Source organism: Planococcus citri, chromosome 4 (genome assembly GCF_950023065.1).
Source record: "Planococcus citri chromosome 4, ihPlaCitr1.1, whole genome shotgun sequence".
NCBI classification, from domain to species: domain Eukaryota; kingdom Metazoa; phylum Arthropoda; class Insecta; order Hemiptera; family Pseudococcidae; genus Planococcus; species Planococcus citri.
This window is the reverse complement of record NC_088680.1, coordinates 10,775,036-10,796,013: the sequence shown is the minus strand read 5'-3', so window position 1 is coordinate 10,796,013 and position 20,978 is coordinate 10,775,036. Positions and strand designations below refer to the sequence as shown.

The window sequence follows — 20,978 nt, the reverse complement described above, 5'->3', positions numbered from 1 at the left end:
AAGACAAGTTTCAATAGTTATATGTTAGTACATACACACGATACTAATTACTGTACGATATCAAATATTCGACAAATTACGTTATATTTAACTATTGAACAACTTGAGGAGTTACGTACCAACGATTGTCTTAAATCAAAGCTCGATGCACGTACCATTGAGGACAAAATCCGTGATTTTTTAACTGCTCACACTTTTGAGGCAGAATTCGAAAATAACGACGATGTCGAGCTTGATTTGGACGAAGATGTTATTCATCGAACAGCTGAGGATCTTCTTGTCTCCACCAGAGCTCAACGAGCTGAACGTAGACAGGCGCTTAAAGATTCCCAAGATAACGAAGATGCTGAACAAACAGATGATTCTAACAAAGCATCAGGTTCATCGAATAACGATACTAATAACGTAACAAACAATACGATACCTGACCCAACAGCATCCACTTCAGGGGCAAATCTGCCACCGAAGCGAGGTAGAGGTAGACCACCGAAACAACAACCACCGAATACCGAACCGCCGACGATCAAACGACCAGTAGGTAGACCTCGAAAAACACCACCGGTGAATACAGGTCCATCGGTTTCAGATAACAGCGATACTGAAGATGATCCAAATCCGCCGGTGACTGATCAAATTTCAACTACTTCTGAAACAGATATTCAAAAAACTGATTTTACTCAGGCAGAAATTTATGAAATTGTTACACAAGGTCTTTCAAATGAAGTTATTAAAAAACGTTATCCGAATCGAAACTTTAAGACATGCGATGAACTTATTGAACTTCAAAAGGCAAAGGTCGATGACACTGTTCTACAGGGTAATTTTATAATAATTACTCCAGATCAGTGGTTGCTAAATTAATTAGATATTTTATAGAATATACTCACTTTAATATATATCGTTCGAATTATAAATATTTTGTGCTTGTATCTATGCTAATATTTTTCTTGAGTTTTACAGGTTGTTATTTTTCTCTAGTCTTATCTGGGTTGTTTGTGAGCTTCGAGGTATATATCTGAAAAGTGACAAAATGGATAGAAATGTGAGATTACAGCGACATGTAAGAGATGCAGGGTATAATAATGAGAATATTCTAATTACAATAAATTTTCAGTCTAACGATAGATCGATTCAGTGGGTTCGAAAGATTCAGCCTAATATTTGGAAGTTTGTAAGAGAACTTACTGAGGAAGGATTACATGATTACGTTGACAGCGCTTTTCCAGGTCTTCGTCGGGAGTTATCACTTTGTGATAATGGTCCCATTACGTCGACTGGAATTGAACCGTTTATATCATGTAATGAAGAATCAGTGAGAGGTATCAAGCTTTTAGATTTTGAAAAGATTGAAGGAAAAGGCAAAATCAGAAAACGAGGGTTCAATAGGTCGAAAAAATTGGTAATTAAAATTCCAGTTCACACGACGATTTACTCTTTAAATGATAGATTTACTAATAAAATAAATGAACAATTAGTTATAGATAATTTAGATCCTAGAGAATTCTACGCTGAGTATTTTTACAACTTACCGAATTATCATAGATTAACGATGAATCAGGTTTTGCAGCGTATCGTACACGATGACCGATTTTCACAAACGTTGAAAGATAAAATGTCAGTTTTCATTTCGCAAACAATTGAAAAAAGAATTGAGGAAAAGCGAAATCGAGTAGATGAACCGAAGATATGGACTGAGGAAATGCTCGAGACTGAACAACGGATAAGAGAACAACAGGAACGAGATCGTCCTGCGTATAATAAAAATATGAATTTGATTTATAATGATCCACGCTACGCTCACTTGAAACCGAGCAAAGATCAATTTAAAAAAGAAAAATTATCGAAAAAATTAACATTTGTATTTTAATCAGCTTATCACTACTTTGGTTTCGGGCACCTCATCCACCGTTAGTTTATCTTACAAATTGCACCACATCGTCATCTCACTGTACAGATCACATGTTCGTACAAGCAGATGGTATACCGTTTATAGTTACCCTTCTTACCCTCTCTCCATTAATACACTACATGCGATAACGTACATCTCTCGACTGCGGTAGCTGTCTTTTGTGTTTGGCTGACATTTTGCGTTTGTTTTCATCTAACTTTTACGTTGAATTTTTCTCTTATAACAATTTCGTACTGTTGATATTATTTTCATTGTTCAAAATGTCAGTGCCGGGATGTTTTTTGTATTCCACTACTGTGTCTTCGTGTACGGGTGACACTTTTGGCACACCTTTCACTTTTGCGGTCCCTACCGAAAGCTGGGTGTCGCGAATATTAGACCACGTTGATAGCGATGATTTTGCCGAAGAATTTCCAACTTTCGAAAGTTATGTGGGCGACACCACTTTTAGACTTGGACTTCAGTTTCGAAAGTTGAACCCTGAACGACTGAATGATAATGATGCCGTAGATTGCTTCGGTAATACTTTATCGGTGTGCGTATTTCCAGAGTCTGGAATGAAAATATTTAGTTATGCTCGAGAGACATCCTACCGCCAGCGAGGACTCCAAGTCACAAGCTACGCTCAACGTTACAATCGAACAGTTATTTGGAGAAATTTAGAATTAGCACTTAAGGAGTATGCTCAACCTTTGCCTCAAGAGACATCTCGCACGTTTGGTTTCCGGCGCAATCCGCGTAACAATCCACTCATCAACACTCGCTATCTTCCCCGTATAAAACCGGATACGATGCCTTTAGTGTTTCAAAAAATGTCGTCTCCGGTTACTGCTCGCAATTTAGACAAATTCATGACAGATTTTCCCGAATATTATCAATCGACGGCACAAATGAAGGCTGACTTCGAGTTTCTCAGCGCGAAAGTTGAACTTATGAAAATGATGAATTAGTTAGTAATAAATCCTACTATGACTTCCTTTTTCTGCAGTGTTACGTTTTCTTCTCTTAGTTTAATTGCGTTTGATATGAAAAATGCGACTCGTTACTTAGTTAATGATAGTTTTGTTTATTCGTTAAGTTTGTTAAGTTTATAAGTCGAGAAAAAATTCTACAGTCATAGTATTAGGTAAAATAGTATAGGATTTTGATACGAACGTTCATGTATGTGATCGAAATAATACATTTTAATTTTCGGTAAAGAGACTCACTTGCAGATTCATTTGTTTTTACAAATAGAATTACAGTTTAGGCTAAGGCGAACTAAATGAAAAATGCAACATGTAATTTAGAAATATTGATATACGACAAAAATTTCATTATAAATACTCGATTCTGATTCTTACTTCGATGTTAGAGTACTTTTATTTCTATAGCTAAATTTTTTTTTTACAAACATAGTACTAACACGCGTACTAGATATATTTTTTCTCTTTTCTCACATTTCCAACTAATTAGTTTAGAAATTTCATTTCGATATAATTCTAATGTCATCGAAGATTCGTATGTTGCTAATAAATTGAGTTCCACCGTTTGTTCCAAACTCTTGCGTTATTTCTTTTGGTTACATGATTATCATATTAGCTAGCATTGAAATTGGTTTGAACGTATTCGTGTTTGAAATGGAAATACGTGTACGTGGATTTAGCTTTGATTTTGGTGCAATCTGATGGCAGTTATCGCATGAAAGTACAAGCAAGATATTGCTAGATTTACAAACGCTCGATGTACTGAGAGGATGGGTACGGGTAAAACCCATGAAATAAAAATGGTCGAAGATGAGATAAATATACAAAAGATCTTCGCCATTTTCATTTCAATTTAAGATAACAGCCACTTTTTGGCTAAAATTCATCGTACAGATATTTTCACGCCTCATTAGATTTTTATGCTTTCATCTGCAACGTTATATGCGGTCTTTGTACGATTTGGTGTAATTTGGTTCGAATTTTTCGCTTGTTTTCAACGTATTTTTACGAATTTTTACGTCCACGAATTCGTGTTGGCTACGCGAATCACCGATTGTTCTCTGGTGGAAAATTGCGGATATTTTCGACGTTTTCTACGACGTTAGGGTTGTCATCGTGTACGAATTTGCTCATATAGTATATCTACTAATTACAAGGTATGGTTTATAATATATAAATATACGATTAATAATATACATCGTCGTGTGACTGGACAGAATTGTGTATAAATGAAATGAATTGAGACATAGTAATATTTTACTCACCACAGTGACTTGAATGTAGGTCAAACTAGTGGATTTTTGAAACGTCATGTTTACACGTACAGAACTGCTTTTCTCTTGTCCAGTCTAAGTAAAAAAAAAAAAAAAAAAAAAAAAAAAAAAAATTAATTACATTTAGTTTATTTTGTTTTTTTTTTTTTTAAATTCAAGAGTATCATTGTGAGATACAGGTAAAATACGTACATCTAAATGATTCCATATTGAGGCTGGTCAGGGGCATTTTTGCTTCGAGTATAATTACTAAACAACCGGTTACTTTGTTTCAATTCATCATCGTCAAACTACGTCTGAGTTTCTTTTCGAATTCTGTGAACATTTTATTCAAAATTAATTATGCAATCATACGACGAATAAAATTTTGACATGCTATTTAGGTTTCTATTTTCTAAATAATTTCAATAATTTTTTGTTCTAAAGGATGGCACCGTACGTCACCGTTCGATGTGAGAAGTGTGGTGCAAACATTGCGAAGCCCCCTTCGGACTATCAGGACGATTCAGATCCGGAGGATTCGGTCGTTACGATTTGTCACCATTTGTTTCATAGGCGCTGCGTTGTTGATATTTTGTCTACGCGAGATAGTCTTTGTACGGCTCACAGCTGTGATGCTGTAATCAAAACCAATGAACTATGGCGCGTGAAGTTATTAAAGGGACAGGTCATGATGGTGAACGAAGAGATTGAGGCGTTGGAGCAGCGGGTGCGAGTATGCGAGGAGCAATTGAGTGGTACTATGTTGGATATGGAGGCTCAGCGTGAGCGCTATCTTTCTCTTCAACGGGCTTATAATGATGCCATAAAAAATCAATCTTCGTCTTCTTCGAATGATACGGTTAGAGAGTCGAGTGTGATTCAAGGGTTGAGAGAAGAGAATGCTCGTTTGGAAGCTGATATTGCGAGAAGGATCGGCGAGGCAGGTGACTTGAACGACCAGCTCCAGGAGGTGCTGGCGGTACACCAGGCGGCGACGGAAGCGCTTCAAGAAACAGAGGATCGAATCTTAGATGCGTATCGAGAAACTCATCGGCTCCAGCATCGTGTTCGAGAGCTAACAATAGATAATGAGCGATTACGACACAAGTACGAGCCCGGCACTGCTATCCGTCAACCGCCGCCTGGTCTACTCAACCTGAAGCGCGCTGCAGCCGAAATGGCTGTAACGCCGACGACGCCGACGACGGAAGGTAATGTAGGTATAACCAATCAGCTACAAATGCTGGAGGAGGAGAGGAATTTGCGGCTGGCGTTACAGATTAGCGCCCAAGATTACGCCCAAACCAATCCTCAGCCAGGGTGTAGCTCTTGGCCGGTATATGGAGCCAGTGCAAACAGTGATTTACCTGTTGACATGTCATCGGCGACTCTGGGACCTCCAGCTGACGTACGTAACCAGCTGTTGGAACCTGCTAATCGTCCGGTTCCTATTACGTTCGAAATCACTGGCTCCTTCAATGCGGTTCGGTCGGTGGATGCTGCAACAATGGGTACGACGGTTACTTTATGTAGTGACAGGTCTACTCAGGATACAGCTCCATCCCAAACGCCGGCGATCAATACGACTTCCAGAGCTACGGTAACTGAAACTGAAACACCGAAACAAGTTTTAGGTGAATTATGCTTCGAAGATGAAATCAGTACTACCACAAGTACTACCGTTACGACTACAGGATCGTTAAGCTCAAGCCCAGCTATTGGAAGTACGTTGACATCGCGACCGAGATCGCTAAATTTAGACTTATCTTTACCTTCTAGTTTACCAGAGCCATCGAACGGTATTCCTATAACTACGTCATCGTATATTATCATTCCTTTTGCTACGTCTTCCCCCGCGGTAACTCCTACTACGACTTTGATTTCCGGTACGGTTCCTGTGACACGTTTGATTGTTGGTCTGACTCATCGTTCTCTCTCAGTTCCATCTACGACAACAGCTACTACGTCCGCGGGTACGAATACTACGACAACAACGGTTTACGTTCGTCCACAAGCCACGCATGCAGAATTAGCAGCAATGCCACCGCCTCCCTTTCTCGGTATTGGTAATTTTCACCGCTCTACGCTTCATCACACGCTGCGACAACAACAAGTTGATGAAAATAATGGACCACCGAGGCGGTATGGCAACCACCGTTTACCTGCAAACCGCGGCGTAGTAGCTCGTGACCCTCGTATGCGCAATCTCATCGGCGAACCTCTTTCACCTTTTATGCGTACCTGGCGAGGCTTTTCAAACAGTTATTCATTCGAATATGCACAATATTACCGCAGGTACGGTACACGTCCTAGTGATCTTCGCCCTTTCGTGCCAATGGCTCTTTTTCCTAACGGTATGGTTATCGCTGGTCACTTCGACAGAAATCAAATTCTGCGTCTGGTTCTTTTTGCTCATAACACCCTGTTAATGGGTGATGGATTCAGCTACGGAGTTGCGGTATTGGTAACGAATAATCGACCGTATGCGCCGGATATAGATATGGAGTTGTATCGGTATGATATGACGATCGTTGAGTTCCATAATCTAATCCGAAGCTACTCACAGTTACCTTATCGTATAGTAATCAGTATAGGAAATACTGACGCCTGGAATAATATGGAACCGGTCAGGTTCGAACAACTGTTTGGCTCGCTTATTTTATCGTTATATCGTCGAGGAGCTGAATGTATTTCCGTATTACCGTTGTTAGTTTTTCCAGGCATGGACCGGTTCCGCGAGGGTATTAACAACGTATTAAGACGTGACTGGGTGCGTTTATTGGAAAATGTTGCTCCACGATTATCGTATTATGTGCTGACTCGCCAGGTGCAGGTCGCGATCAATGCAGACATTCCTCAGATCGAACGTGGTTCACCGCGCTTCGAACCAAGGGTATTCCGTAGGATGTTGCTCGAAATTAAAAATCTCTTTGACCACGGTCGTGGCAGAGATAACCGATAATCCTCTACCCAACGTCTATTCTCGATTACTGCGAGTAGCACTTACACTCATCATCATTTTTTATTATTTTTTTATATGATGATCACAAAACTAGTAGATATAATCACGATTAATTAGAATATCACTATGATTGAAACTTTGACTATTTGTTTTGAATTTTTTTTTACGTCAGTTAGTGATAAGACAACAGCCAGCTACTCGCAGTTAGGTAAGAATATGATCGATCTCGCCACAGCAAATGTCAAAATTTTTGTTTTTAATTTTTATTGAAAAGTATTGAATGTATTATTTAGAAAGTTCAGAGGAGTTTGATTTAGACGATGAATGACTATTTATTTTCTGTTTGCATTTTTTTTTTAAACCCGATTATGTCTTTATTTGAAAATTCTATCAGATCGATCGATTTTTCGAACTTATTGAGATTCTCCGCTCAGGAAAACAAAAAATACCCGATCATGTCTTGTTATTTTTCTCGTTCTCTTCCTTTTTGTCACAAATTTGTCTATACCAAAAGGAGCTAGCGGACTCCTAGTCATTTTTTTTTATTATTTTTTTTGAAATACTAACTTACCTGGGCGCAAATGCGTTCTATTTTACCTTCCACAGCTTTCAACGTGCAAATGGAGCACGGTTATTGTCGTTCCGTTTCCAAGCTCAAACATCGTAAGCTTTGAGCTTGAGTAGTCGTTGTCATCGCTCCGTTCGTCGACTGGTATCGTAAAATCGACGCAACTTTGTATCCAGTTAACTTGGTATTTCTCCGCATAATATACATATTTGTCATTATTGTTGTTATTTTTATATTTTGTTATTTTTGCTTTTTGTATAAAAAAATGAGTCGAATACGACATTATAATTTTTTTTTTCTTCTATGATGAACTGTTTGATATGTATTTCTCTTATTATTGTTATTTGATCGTATTTGCAATACGAGTTATTAATTTGTTAATACTTATGCTTTCAACGTTATAATTTGATGTTTCCCCCTAAACTATTGTTCCCTTTGAATTATTGAATTTTTTCACGAAGTAATTAGTAGTCAAGTCTGCAATTTTTATCACCCCCCTGTTCATTGTTATTCCCTATTCATTCTATTACGTCTTATTCTTGAAGTCTATCGATTTTTACCCAACGTATTTGCAATGCGTTTGAGGAAATGAATAGAAACATGGATTTTTTTTTACAATAATTCAGAATTTTTTCGAAAAATATTACATGGGATTATTATGTGGTAGAATTGGATCTTGAACGGACTAGGCTTGGAAAAAACTGGTTACAATTTTGGAGTGGGTATTTGAGGTTCTGGTTTTTTTTATTACATGTCAGATGAAATATTTCGATAACATGGGTTTTGAAATTTAATTTATTCGAGAGCATGAGACTTATGGGATTTTAGAGTTGCATTATTTTGAAGTTTCGTGTCAAATTGTGAGAGTAGGTTTTTGGGGAGTTTCTGTGCTAGTAAGTTCAGCTGCCTATGCTCTTGGAGAAATCCGATGGTGTATGGAGTTGGGATACATAGCGAGAATTCTTCAATACCTATTTGTTGACCAAGCAAGCTTTCCCTTTGTTCCCTCCCACTCTCTCCAAGATGGGATACGGAGGGGCAGAGGGAATGGTTGGACCATTAGACCGAAGGTACCAATTTACGTATTTTTGAAGATCCGTGTCCCATTTCGGGGCTCGCAGGGGTTACCTTGTGGGTCACGAATGGGGCATATGATACAGTAAATGTGGCCCATCTTCCTACGTAGGAGGGAGGGAAATTATTACTTGGAGGGGACTTCTAGTTAATGTAACGTTGGACTAGTAAACCATGCCCAAGACCTAGTTCGTCAAGATATGCTTAGCATTGCGGTTAGGTATAGGGCGTTCTGGGAACGGTAACGTGTATTCAAATTTATAGAATAGGTTAATGTGGTCGATTTATACTAACGGTATATCTCTTTTGCGAATTCGCGTAAATGTAAATGTGTTGTGCGTTATATTGTTTAAATATCAATTACAAACAGTTCTGTCTGAAACGTGTTGTTATTTATTCGTTATATCGCATGTCTGAAGATAGGTAAACGTGTAAATAGGTCTTCATGAGTATCATTCGCGAGCTTAGATAGGATAGGGACCTATTTGGACTATTTCGAGTCAAGTGAACTAAATTACTAGTCGAAGGTGTCGACACAAAATTCCTTTATCATCCTCAAATGCAACTTTTTCCTGTGACATCAAATTAGAAAAATCCTCAAACTAGAATTTGAAAAAAATAACGTTTTTATTGCTGATTTGGAAGATCTAACTTCTCTTTACATTCACTTCTGGGTAAGTAAGCGAAAAAAAATTATTCGAAAATAAATTCTAAAGTTGAACTTTCGTCAAAGAGGTAGCAATTCAAGCTACGATCTGATCTCATTCAACTTGCATAAAAAATGGCATAAGAATAAAAGCCTTTCCTAACGAAAAAAAAATTGAAAATTTGAACATTTTTCAATACATTTTCTTTGCATTGAACCCAATTTTTTCAGCAAAAATTCAACGTTGAATATGCAAACCGAGCTTTTTCACATCGTAAGTACATCCCAGACCTACACAATACCTCCATTAGAAACCCAATCGAAACATACGTTTGCACACGTGTTTCCACCATCGTTCGTTCTCCTCGTAGGCAAATTTCCACCCACCCGATAAGCAACGTTCAATACAACCCAACGACGTTGAAAATTTTCCTGTTCATCGAGCTCGATGTACCTACAATAGCACCATAAGCACATCGTAATTGCACCAGACGTGTGTCCACCGCCACCAAATGATCGTTGCACCGAACACGACATCATAACCAACCCTATTACAACAATGGACATGGCACAGAGCTCCCTATAATCCGACTTAATGCTTGTATGTAATATCGACATACGTACTCCTAATCGCTAATGTATCGTGTTATGCTGAAATTAAAACCATATAGGTAGCTTCATTAACTAAAACCTGGCTACCTATTTGGCATACTAAACCAACCTACGAGCTACTCTTATGAGAAAGTACCACGATCACATCGCGTTTGTTGAGTAGGTAAAGGTACCTATAGGTATAGGTAAATAGCTCAGCTACAAACTACACATTTAATAGTAATACGAAATCGATTAAAAATTACGAGCCATCTCCCTGCTTCCTCCTGCCTCATCGTTCGTAAGCACACACCTTCATCATCGATATAATATAGCCTATATACTCATCCGTAGTTTTATATTTTATATATTATGCCAGTAATAGGTCATAAATCAAATCACTCGTACATAAATACAACGTGCAATAAACGCACAGTCTGTTTAGAAAAGTTCTCATCGATGGATTTCAATTTTTTTTGCCTTTTTATTCGAAGATTTTGAGAAATTATTCGTAATTGATTGACGAGAACCATTGGAATTGGTTTCAAAAATGAGAGATCTGTAAGCTCTTCTTCAAGTTGAAGTCTTCGTAGATGAAATTGAATCGAACCCTTTCCATTTCAGTTTCTCCCAAGAAATTTTTTTTTTTCAATTTTAGGGACTCTTGTCCTTGGCACCAAAAACCATTCACTGAATTTCGAGCAGTCATTTTTATCCAAACGACTCAAAATTATTTTTCAACACTTTCAAATACCCTCATACAGAGATTTTTCAAACACCTTGTACTCGAGTAAAGCCAGGGTATAATCGACGCAGCTCTGTTATCTACTAAAATACAATATCTTTAGCTATTAGTAATTATTATTATATGTATTATTGGTAGGTAATTAGTATCGACGTTGGCTTAAGGCATATAATATGTATTTTTTTTTTAAATTTTATTATCACTCGTCAGATTGACGATATCGTGGATCTGGGGTAGGAGGGAGGGGCGAAGGGGGCCACGAGACTCATACACGAGTTGCCCTTCGCCTCTCTCTCCACTATCGTCGTGTATATGTATTAAATTGCCAATAAATGTAATTCGGAACATCGATGAAAATTCACTCTCTCAAGGTTAGAACGCTGCTGTTTAGTGTATGCCCCTCTCACATTCGCCAAATACCTACATTATAACGTTTTCAAGTTCACGTACGCGTATTAAGGTATAGGTGTAGGTATCTCGTGAGACGTATAGGAATATTTTAGGTCAATTTTTTTACTGCTTGCGTCGTCGGTGGTCTTTTCTCATCCCTTAATATTTCTTCATCAGCTACGATGACGTCATATTGTGAGAAAAATTCAAATATCCTACGAGAAAATTAGCCCACCTCTTGAGGAATTTTCCACCTCATCATACTCCGGAACATTCCGCACTATACACGTTTTCCTCACACCTGCTCCGATCCATGAGCCATGAATCAGGCTGAATTCAGAATTCCCCACTGCAAAATATACCTAAAGTTCTTCCTGTCACCTTATATGTGAGTGCGTCTGTGTACATAATACAATCATACAGTACCTAATGCTTCACATACCGCTACTTTCAAACATTGTTGTGTGCTATCTGCATCAACAGCACGTTACGTAATAGATACTCGACACTCGACACCCTGCCCCCAACCACCCACAAGTTGCCGGCATCGCGGCACACTTCAGCGACTTGTATGTGCCTGTGTAGTATGTCAATATCGTACTTGAAATGAAAAAAAAAATCAAGGTAAAAACTTCGCTATGGGTACAATTGAATTCCTTATAAGCTCGTCGTACGCAACATTGCACCATATTTTTTCAGCGTTTGGCAAGTTCATGGGGTTTAATTTCATCTTCCCCCATTTTTTTGGTAGGGAGTGAAAATAGTCTGAAAATACCACAACTCTTCGAACTTTACGTGGTGAAATCATAGGAGAGTAAATGTGGAAAACTGAGCTGAAAATTTTGGTAATTTTTTTATGGAAGTCACAGAAAGGGGAAAGAATACAGAATCTGGACGATTACTCGCAATACCCCTTCCCTCCCACTCTCTCCTCCCTCCCATCACAGCTTGTTATCACAGAATATTTAAATTCACAGAAAATGGCTGTACAACATTTTTTTCGATGCAATTCGAGCACCTAAAAATGCACCCTCTCAGTAAAATTTCATAAGTGCAATCAATTTTTAAATTAAAAAAATTTAGATTTGTTTTATGAAGAATGTAAAAATTTGATCAACCAAATGCAGAAAAATGCTGAAATTTCAAACTCTCAAATCACTTGGTGGCAAATTTGAAATTTGAGCCATGGATTGTGAAGCTTCTGGAGGACTTTTGAGATCTTCCAGTTTTCAAATTATTCTAAGCCAGGCAATTATTGGGATTTTTATCAAGTTGGCGGGGAAAAAAGATTAGGTAAAAATTTATTCGAAATAGGTCAAAAAAATTTATATCTTCGATAAAAACTAAAAAAAAATAATTGAATGAAAAATTTAAAATTTTAGATCGAAATAAAAATGGAAAAAGTCGGGACTTCTTTAATTTTGGCAAAAAAGGAGCTTCATTGCAGTTTGGACAAAAAATGAGATCGTTTTGAAATGTTGGTAAAAAACTGGAATTTTTTTGCAAATTTTGACGAAAAATCAGAAATTTTTTTGCAACTTTGAAAAAAGAGGGCCTTTATTGCAATTTTGTCAAGTATAGGATTTTTTGCAATATTGACGAAAAATCGAGACTTACGTATTTGCAATCTTAGACAAAAACAGGTCTTCATTGCATTTTTTGACCAAAAAAACGAAACTTTCTTACAATTTTTGCAAAAAACGAGCCTTTTTCTGAAAATTGGAAAAAAATTAGAACCCTTTCACAATTGGAAAAAACAATGCATTCGTTGCAATTTCGACAAAAAAATAGCTGTAAAACTTCTTTGCAATTTTTACAAAAAACTTCTTTTTTTTTGCAGTGCGGAGAAACAATCAGAACCTTTTTGCAATCTTGGAAAAAACAGGATTTCATCACAATGAATTTATTCAGCAATTTTAGTTGAAAATGACTTTTTTTGAATTTTGACAATAAAAGGGCTTCATTTAAATTTTGATTTGGTTACAAAAAATGACTTTTTAGTAATTTTGGCAAGAGCAGGATTTTTTTTTTGCAAAAGAAAAATCACGAATTCTCTTGCAATTTTGACAAAAAGAGGACATTTTGAGACTAAAAATCTAACCTGTTTTTCAATTTTGACAAAAAAACAAGACTTTTGACATAATTTTAGCAAAAATTGAATTTTTTATTGCATCTCTAAAACTCTCTAAAATTTTTAGGAAAAAAAGATTTGCTTAGCAACAATTTTTTTTTAAAATAAGACTTTTTGGCAATATTGAAAAGAACCGCCTTTTTTAAGCAATTTTGACAAAAAATTGAGATTTTTTGACAATTTTTGTAAAAACAAGACTTTTGCAATTTTTGGAAAAAAAATAAGCAGAACAAGAGTAAAAAAAAGAAGGATAAACGTAATTCAATTCAATTCGATTCAAATTTATTATTGTAAGGTACCGCAAGCGGCATTTACATAGTCATTTACATCGATAGAGCCTACAGAGCAACTTTACCATGATTAGCAATACAATAAAATGAAATGAATGATATAAAACAAAACAAAACAAAATGAAATAATAAATAAAGTAATAAATATAAAAAATAATTCAATACAGGGTTATAGTTTGCCCAGGAACTTATCCACACAATAAAATGCCTCCTTGATTAGCCATTTTTGAAGGAATTTTTTAAATAACTTAGTATTATGAACATTTCTGATTTGAGGAGGGAGACTATTAAAGATTTTGACTGCCATAGTATCTATTCCTTCCCTGTTGACTTTAGTCCTCATCTGATCTGCAAAGATTGAGTTTATCCCTCGGATATTATAGCTATGGGTCAGTACTGAAGGCTGAATAATATTCTTTTTTATCATTATTGATACCTGCAGTATATATAGGGATGGTGTTGCAATAATTTATTTATCAATGAAGGTTTGTTTACAGGATTGGGTAGGGGTTAAGTTGAACATTGTCCTAATTATTCTCTTTTGGATAAGGAATATCCTATCTAGAAGCGTTTTATTTCCTCGCCAGACCTGTAGACATTGGCAATTTTTTTTACTCAGCAATAACTGCTGAAGTTTCACTATACTTGTTTGAAAAAGGTCAATTTTTGCAATTTTTTTTTGCATTTTATAACAATTTTCATGAAATTTCAAACCACGCTCGAAAAATTTTGCAGATATAATTTTTCCAACATTTAATGGATCCATTTTTCATAAATTTTTTACCTACATGATTTTGTGATGAGCAGATATGCCCTAACTGCCGTAGGTGGTTACTATTGTAACTATCTCTATAGTGATATTTCATATAATAACTGGTTTAGAGGTAGCGGGGAAAGGTTACGTACGTAAATTACCGCGATCCTGGGTCTGGACCAGGATGGCAAAAAACATTTTCTTCACTACCTGTGCAAGATCTCGAGCTCTCGGTACAGTGGTCAACTCTCTGGACCAACTCAGGCTTCGGCCTTCTTACCTTTTTTATCTTAATTATTACCCGCTTGTTTGGTGTGAATTTGTGTCAATTTAACGTAAACGTGATTAAGATTCAATGAATTAGCGCGATTTATGGCATTTTGGATCATCTCTCATTTGTCGACCATGAGAGTATGTACCCAGTATCAAAATGTATTACGATATAGAATACAGAATCGTCGTAGGTACATGGACCCCTTAATTGGAGACGATTAACGCGAATAGTTGGGTATGAGTTGGAACACTCTCCACCAATCACATTATCTATGCTTTTATTGCTAATAATGTAGAAGCGTCTCGTAAGTAGAGAGTTTATGATTAGATAACTTTAATCTGGCCTGAATCTTTATTTTATTCTCATGTCTGCCAGGATTAATCATCCTGAGTAAATTTGTCCCCTGCATAACGTAATCTAGAGCTAATCATCTATTTTATGATACTGTATTAATTAACCATGTGTATTTTATAATTAATACCTTATGATTCTCACGACGTATTATACAGTGCATTGATATTTATTTCATCAATAAACCTCTATAGTATTGTTGTCTCTTAACTAATTTATTGGTTATGGAGTTCAGAAAAAACTAGTATGTACAGTGACTCGAGGATTATTGAGTTGCCTATTTTTATATAATAGGCATAGGGAAATTCTCACACCCTGAGGAGATATTTCTCATTATCCTTGCTATACGAGTTAATATTACCTATCTCATTATTACCAATAATTCTCTCTATCACTATTACAATTTTCAACAATTTTTATTTCTTCAATTACTTAAAACTTCTAAAAAAGTAAAAAAAAATGGTGAGAGGGAGAAGAGAGGGAGGGTAAGGTTCAGATCCAAGAAGTCACCCTTTTACATAGCGAGTGGTTCTTACGTTATTTCGCTCCTTCATCACCTTCATTTTTCAACTTTCTCGAAAATGAATAAAAATCATCTTCTCTCGGATGAAACCTCTCATTAAGTCACTTTTTTCGTACCAATACTAAAATGAGCCAGCAATTATCAATTTCAGGAAACCCAAAACGATCCTTTCGTACAACATATCTAGTTATTTTCAAAATGAAAAAAAAAAAAAAAAAAAAAATACCTAGTCGACGTCATAGATTCGAAAAATGACGAACACCAGTCCAAGATTATATTTTCAATTCCATATTTTTGTTTCGTAATTAACTGGTCGCCTTTCACTCTTTCAGTTTCGCGAAGGTGAGGTTAAAATCGCATCCCTTGTACACTCGCTGACGTCACAATTAGATCGACGTGCTACGCGGTTTTTCCTCAATTACCATCGCCCCCGGAGCCCGGAGCATCCCCTCTTTAATCAATTTACACAATTTCATTAATAAACCTTAGGAAAACGCCTCGATTCGACACCGGAGGTTAATTAATTTCGAATACAAACGTATCCTATGGTACGATATCGTTGTTCGACACGTTCGCCCAAGTATATCGTATATTTGACGTCAAGCTCGTCGTCGTCATCGTCTGCGGGTCTGCGGTGTATATGAAGCGACCCATTATCGAAACCCCGCGTCCCTTGTACTCGAAATTATTATACGATTCTACCTCGGATCATTCCCCCCCCCCCCCCCCGAAAGAAAAAAAAAACAAATTGCGTCGATGACATACGCGCTAAAAAATTAATCAATGATGAAAGCGAAAAAAGAAAACAATTCGCGATATCGAAACTCACCGACAAAATAACACTCGCGTAATTTAAAAATATAATCCTGAAATAGATACACTCGCGGTTGACAAAACGACGACGACGGTTAACAAACGTTTAATGGCGAAATGTTGATCGAAGCTAAAAAAAAAATCGTTACAAAACGACCCTAAAGCTAAAAAGAGGTGCGATTCGTGCATTATTATAACTTTATGCATATTTCATATCATTTTGCCTTGCAATCCCCCTCTGAGTCCTCTTGGTCTTTCGTATTATAAAGCATTACCTACCTACCTGGCTAACTGGCTATAATGCAGTAGAGAATTTACCTATACACCTTCTCGATCATATTTGTACATAAATAAATATGGTCAACGCGAGCTATACAAATAGGTTTTAGAATGAGCCAGCGCTTCGGCATTGTTTTCGTATCTTAGAAACAACGCAAACACACAGAAACACATACTACATAAATGTACATATAGCTTAGGTACATTTATAAATACTTTATACTGTACGTATATAAAGAACTGGTTAGACTTCCGAGAATTAGACGATCATCATAGGACGCGATTATGTATTCAGCAAATAATTTCTAATCGTCGTGAGAATTGCGAGAATAAGTATAGACGAGGCACATATACAATGAAGTTTGTTCGGTTGGTTATTGTGGCCACACCGTGTTCGATTATTGAGGTTTTTTTTCGTCTATGAAATTTTTCGCCGATATTTCGAAGAATTCGGTCAGAAATTGGTCATAGAATTCATGTAGTTTTCTACTAGATGAGTTTTTTCAAATTTTCCTTCCTCGATCTATGAATTTTCACGGAGGAGGGGAAGGGGGGAATATGCATTCGATTAATTCCTTCCCTATCTGAAGCAAAAAAATTACACTAAGGATGGAAAAAATATGGTAGACTTGATTCGATGAAATCAATGTAGTAAATCGAGTGAAATTTACTAAAAATTATCATCAGTTTATCTCAAAACACGATGCCAAAATTTCAAAATACTTTTCTGTATTTTTCAAGTTTTTTTTTTTTTTTTTTTTTTTGAGAACTGGTAACCCTGCATGAAGAATTCAGGATCGAATTTAAACCAACATGAAATGATTATTTCTCAATATCTGACAAATTTGATGAACCACTTGGCAAAAAAATCTTCATTATTTTTAATCGATGCCAATTTCAGAAATTTTCTCACCCCTGAACCTATTTCAAACACTTTGGAAAAAATTGTAAACACTTTTTTTGACCCTTCCTAGGAACGTACCCAGTGATTTTCCAACTCGTAGGGAAGAATAATGAGAATTATGGCGAAGTCCAAAAAACAAGCCCGAGAACACCGAAAATTCCCATGTAACCACCGTGGAGCGAACGCGAAGCTCGGGGAAGCGATTCTCCGAGGCAGTAATCTCGTTCCACGACGTCGTCGCCTGGGAAAATAGAACGGACCCCCCCCCCCCCCTACACCTCTCAATCCTCCAATGGAACACATTATGATCTCTACACTTGAAGAAAACACTTTTGGAACTTTGTGACAAAGTCCAGAGAACAAGTCCGAGGACACTGAAAATCACCACGTGCCACCGCGGAGCGATTTTCGAAGCTCGGGGAAGCGATTCTCCGAGCCAGTAAACTGGTCCACGACAACGCCGTGGGCGGAACAGTTATCGGTGAAATTGTAAATGAAAATCTCGATTCTTAGATGTTCAATTGAAATGTTTAAAGGGCAAATTTTTTCGTTTCCAGTAATTGAGGCATGAAATACAGTCCCATCCAAAAATTTCGTTGAGGTGTTTCAAATTCTTAGTCTTGAATTTTTTCCAGAATTTTTTGATATGTACTGCTGTGAATTTTTCAGAATTCATCTAGGTACAATTTCCCTGGTTCTTCGGATTTTATTAAAAATTAGGAATTGAAAAAAATTTGAGGAAATCTAGTGCTAAACAGAAAATTATTTTATTTCACGGTGAAAAAATACACCATACAAAAAACTCACCCTCTTGGAGTTATTTTGGAGCTTCCAGCGAATTATCAGATTTTTTCACTGATACAAAACAAAATTATTGAGAAATTATTTTGATTTCAAATTCTTAGTCTTGAATTTTCTCCAGAATTTTTTAATACCAGCAGTGAATTTTTCAGAATTCATCTATGGACAATTTTCTTGATTCTTCTGTTTTTTTTTAAAATTAGGAATCGAAAAAATTGAGGAAATTTAGTGCTAAACAGAAAATTGTTTAATGGTGAAAAAATACACCTTACAAAAAACTCACCCTCTTGGAGTTATTTTGAAGCCTCCATCGAATTTTTAGATTTTTTCACTGATACAAAATTATTGAGAAATCATTTTGAGGCATGAAACACAGTCCCATCCAAAAATTTCGTTGGGGTGTTTCAAATTCTTAGTCTTGAATTTTCTCCAGAATTTTTTAATACCAGTAGTGAATTTTTCAGAATTCATCTAGGGACAATTTTCCTGGTTCTTGAATGGAATTGAAAAAAATTGAGGAAATTTAGTGCTAAACAGAAAATTATTTTATGGTGAAAAAATACACCCTAAAAAATAAAATTTCATGAAAAATTAAAATTTCCAGAAGGCCCACAGAGCTCTTTTGAATTCCAGTAAAAAATAGAATTTCCTGAAGACTACAAAATAGCTTCAAAAAAAAAATGTCATCCATCATCGACATGACAGAACTACTCACGTCAGAGCAATAGAAATTAATTAAACGGTTAAATTTTTAAAAAGGCCTCCTCTGACAAAAAATTGGAAATTTCGTATCTTGAATTTCCAACTTGAAAAAAAAAAGCATAGAAAATAACCTTCAGATTATTTGAATCTTTTGTCGCACAGAATGATTTGTTTCTTATCAGAGCTTAAATAAAAGACCACATCACTATCATCAAGATTGCACAATATGACGCAATATGGCGAAATTTTAAATTAAGGCCACGTTTATCGAGAGTAAACATCAAAATCATAACAAACCACAATCAGTAAGCCTATATCATTAAAAAACCTGATATTTTGTTAGGTACTTGATTTATCTCTACATATCTCCCCTTCCAGTATCTCTACTAATCTATTAATTACCAATATAAAAATCATTTTATGTTTTAATTGAATCAAAATTAATTCTCAAAATTGCACCAGAATGGACAAATATTTCGAAACCTCTCTGCTAGAAATTTCGAGGAATGAATTTCTCATTTTTTTTTTATCGTTGGAGTCGCAGATTTGCCAAAGGTATTCAAATTTGGATGATGACTTCGAGGAACTTCTTTAAAAAAACTTCCAAAATGGGATAGACCAATATTTCTTAAAGACCAGTTAATCCAAAATAAAATCTTAATTTACTTACAGACATTGCAGACGAGTAATCGTTGACTTTAAAAATTGGGATAATCTCAATCCGACAGATGAGAAAAACTTTTGAACCGGACAAAATCAAATCGAAGTCAATCATTGGCAAAAGAAAGCCACAAAGAAGGGGATACATCACAACTTGAACACCTTTTTAATAAATCTACCAGAGTTGTTTAGTTTAGACATGGTAATTAAGGCCATTTAATAATGTACTTTCACTCGTCAATATTACATATATATAAACGTCTTCGCCTCTTCAGTCATAATTCTGCTCGGTAAGGTCGTCGCCAAACCACCACAATACATCGTAATATTTATGAGACCGTCATGATATAGCTAAAATAAAACCTCCTCAGTCCTCGTACAGCATCTGTTCTGCTTTAACTACCAAAACTACCCGATAAGCCAGACCAAAATCAGCGAATCACGTCCCAGCTGAAGAACGAACTCGCTGCACATTTGCACTTATATGTATGTAGGTACAGATCTCGATCGTCACTTGTGCACCGAAATTCCGGTAGCACTTGCAGACGCATTTTAATGGGTTCCGCTTTAATGGCTTCTCCTTGTGTACTGGACTCGCCAACACTCTTCAGCATTACCAATCCAACCTCTAGAACCGATTAATTATAACCGCGTAACCATAACCACGTTTTATCGACCAATTACCTATTCTGTGTGTCTGCATGTCAGAGCATGGTGCTCTCTTATGTTTCGACTACAACATACGAGTACCTACAAGACACGCGTGACCGATTGTCAAGTCGCCTGTTTGATCGTCAATACCTTAGAGAAGGAATCCTGGGGGGAGGGGGCTTCTATGGTGTATACAGCCTCGAGATCGGTTTGATTTTCCGAATTCGATGGCCTATTTATGGATTTCAACATGATGGAAAAGTAGCCTGGTGTCTTGATCCCTGTTGTTGATTAGCTTGTTTTTCGGCTGATTTCACATCACAGTTTTAAGATTGAGAGATCCTTAATCCAATAGTTGAGAAATCAAAATTTAAACAGGATTTCAAACTCTTACAGATGATTGTAGATAAAATTTTGACAGCAATGACGACCATCGACATTCTCATCTGCATGATGATTCCTTCCATGATATTTTTTAATGGAAGCACACGAATTTTGAAAAAGTTTTTGCTCAGTTATTGTGAACTCATCCTCAATTCCTCATTTACCTTTTTTGGGACTAATATTACAATTTTTAGCCAAATTTTTGTAAAAAATTATGAATAATCCGGTAGGCCAACCAAGTAATATTTATTTTATGACCTGGAACCTGTTCTTATAGATCAAATTGAGTCAAATTTGGGAAATAGGGTTTTCTCACGAGGTATATTTGACCCCTGGAGTTAGAAGGGTCAAAGTT

The 20,978-nt window shown here is 36.4% G+C and overlaps 1 protein-coding gene across 4 annotated transcripts in view; it reads right to left on the bottom strand.

Annotated features, from left to right (window-relative positions):
• Positions 1–20,978, bottom strand: part of LOC135844076 (protein bric-a-brac 1-like) — a 282,447-nt gene that overhangs the window by 159,920 nt on the left and 101,549 nt on the right. The window lies entirely within an intron of this gene.